The sequence below is a fragment of the Pteropus alecto genome, unplaced genomic scaffold, assembly GCF_000325575.1.
Source record: "Pteropus alecto unplaced genomic scaffold, ASM32557v1 scaffold287, whole genome shotgun sequence".
NCBI classification, from domain to species: domain Eukaryota; kingdom Metazoa; phylum Chordata; class Mammalia; order Chiroptera; family Pteropodidae; genus Pteropus; species Pteropus alecto.
This window is the reverse complement of record NW_006439718.1, coordinates 873,279-875,732: the sequence shown is the minus strand read 5'-3', so window position 1 is coordinate 875,732 and position 2,454 is coordinate 873,279. Positions and strand designations below refer to the sequence as shown.

At 49.8% G+C, this 2,454-nt stretch overlaps 1 protein-coding gene and 1 pseudogene across 3 annotated transcripts in view; both read left to right on the top strand.

The window, feature by feature from the left end:
* Positions 1-2,454, top strand: part of ARHGAP22 (Rho GTPase activating protein 22) — a 153,360-nt gene that overhangs the window by 85,852 nt on the left and 65,054 nt on the right. The gene's annotated exons all lie outside the window — the stretch shown is intronic.
* Positions 57-174, top strand: LOC112483918 (annotated as a pseudogene).

The window sequence follows — 2,454 nt, the reverse complement described above, 5'->3', positions numbered from 1 at the left end:
ACAATAGGAATCTAAAATATAAAAGAATAACTTGGATTATTTAGAAGTGGAATCAAGTCTACGGCTATGCTACCCTGAACAAGCCCAATCCCATCTGATCTCAGAAGCTAAGCAGGGTTGGCCTGGTTAGTACTTGGATGGGAGACCACCTAGGAAGACCAGGTACTGTAGGTGTAAAAAATAAAAAAGTAAGGGATTGAAATTTTCCTAAGACAATTTTTTATATCAATTTTATTCTTAGATATTTCTGAATCAGAACTTTTACAACAGAATATTTAACTGTGTTGTCCCTATATGAAAGAATACTTGATAAAGTAGAAAAGTTCAAATAATAAATTGCAAATCTCATGAAGAAAACAGCAAAAACACATCATGTGCCAGAGTCACCACAGTGGATCTAGTCATCACCATACCTTTAAAATCCAAAGTCTGGCACTCTCTTCAAGAGACAACTGGTCCCAATAGTTGAGCAACTGCAGGTGGGCAGCATGGACCTGGGGAAGGCATGCCACAAATGCTTCTCAGTGTGCGATATACTGTGACATTACTCACACCATTGTATGCAAGACAGATGGCTGCAAATGGAGCAGTCCTGGGTCCCTGTGCCTCTGAGGAAGCCAGAAGGTCAGTGAGCAGGATTTGATGTGTGGAGAAGGGTTACACCCTCCTTAAAGCAGAGGGCAAGCATACTTGTTCTTAACTCTGAGGACACTGTCTGATTTCATTGTGTCTGGAAGATGTTTTCAGATGCTTCTGCTGTGTAGAGCTCTGTGGTGGGTCTGTTCAGTGGCAAATTTCATTTTCTTCAACTTTGCACTGTGGCTCAGGGCTGAGACTCGGAGGAATGGTACAGGAGTACAGCGCTGAGGCAGCTTTTGTTCAAGGCTAGGGTGGGTGCAAGGGCAGACTTGGGCCCCTAAGACCTTTGAGGAACACTGGCCCCACTTCCACTTCATCCCCAAAGTCACCCTTCGTGCTCCCTGCTGATGTCAGCATTGAGAGCCCTTCTCTGTCTTCTGGGATCTTGCTCCCTATCATGCCCTCTCCCACCAACACCCTCACCCTTCTTTCCACTGGCTTCCCATCAGCCCACAAACCTGCCTGAGTCATTTATCATAACATTTTTTTTAAAAAAATCTCTTTCCTCTGTGTGCTCGCAAGCCTTGCCCATCTCTCCTTCTTTCCATCACCACTTTCCCAGGAACAGTCTGTCTGGCCCTGCCTTTCCCTTATCCTGCTCCTGCACTTATCCCTGTCACTGTGCTGGACCTGGTGACCATTCCTGGCTCTCTGACCACCTGAGAACCCACCCCCAAACCCCTGCCTTCTTTCCAGGCTGCAGGGGCTGCCCCTGCACAGGCCTTCTCCTACTTCTCCTTGGCTTGCCCCTTTCCCCCTCCCCACTCCTTCTAACCTGCCACATTTGGCTGTGAAGTCTCTTTGTTTCACCTTCTGAGCTCTGTCTAAAAGTTTCCCACAGGCATCTCCTCCAGGGTCCTGATGATTGTAATTGCCTCCAAGCACAAAGGCCCCCCAAATCCTCTGCCACGCCCATCTTTAGGCTGCCCAACCCCAGCCTGCAAATCCAGAACTCCAACTGAAGTCCTACACTCCTACCTGTCCCTTCTCTTAGTTTCCTGGCTCTCAGCCCTGCCCTTTGCTTCATTTCTCATGACCACAGTCTGATAGCTCCTGTGATCCTGCCCAGGGTAGTGTCCCTATCCCTGCCCCCAAGGCCACTGTGACAGCTGTGCAGACCTTCATCACCTCAACTACACTGGCTTCCTAACTGGTCATCCCAAGTTCATCTTTGCCTCTTCTAGTCCACTGCCCAAGCCAGCATCCCATGCATGGCTCCTGTCACACTATGTCCTCCTCAGACTCGGCCTTGGCCCCTCAGTGCCTCCAGAAAAAAGCTTAGCTTCTTAGACTTGCTGGCATTGGGTGTCCCCGCTCCCATCCCCTAAACCTCCCCGTATGACAGCCTAGACCTCGCTGGTCCCTGTACATACCACACCCTCTCACAGTACCTTCATTTTGGCCTAAGAGGTGTCAAGTCCTAGGAAAGGTGGCCTGCACCTGGAGCTTTCTGATACCTTGTCCCATGGGCCCAGTTCATTTCATTCTCTAGTGCCTGTTTGGTCTGGGTCTGTTGTCTCTAGCTGACAGTCATCTTGTCACCTTTGTGATTTGGCACCACACTCGGCAGAGAATCTGTGCCCAGTGAACATTGGTGAGAGAGCAATGGGTAGAGCAGAGACAGGGAAGATGGCCATGCTCACCTTCACTTGTTCATGTCAACAGACGCCCAGGGGATCCCAGTGGCAGAGTCCAGCCCCACTCTACTGTGTACCTCTCTGCTGTGATAGAGCGAGGTGCTCGTCATGGACTCCATGCCCCTTTCTTGATGGACAAAGGGCTTGCCGGGATGCCTGGAAGCCAGAGTGCAGGGGC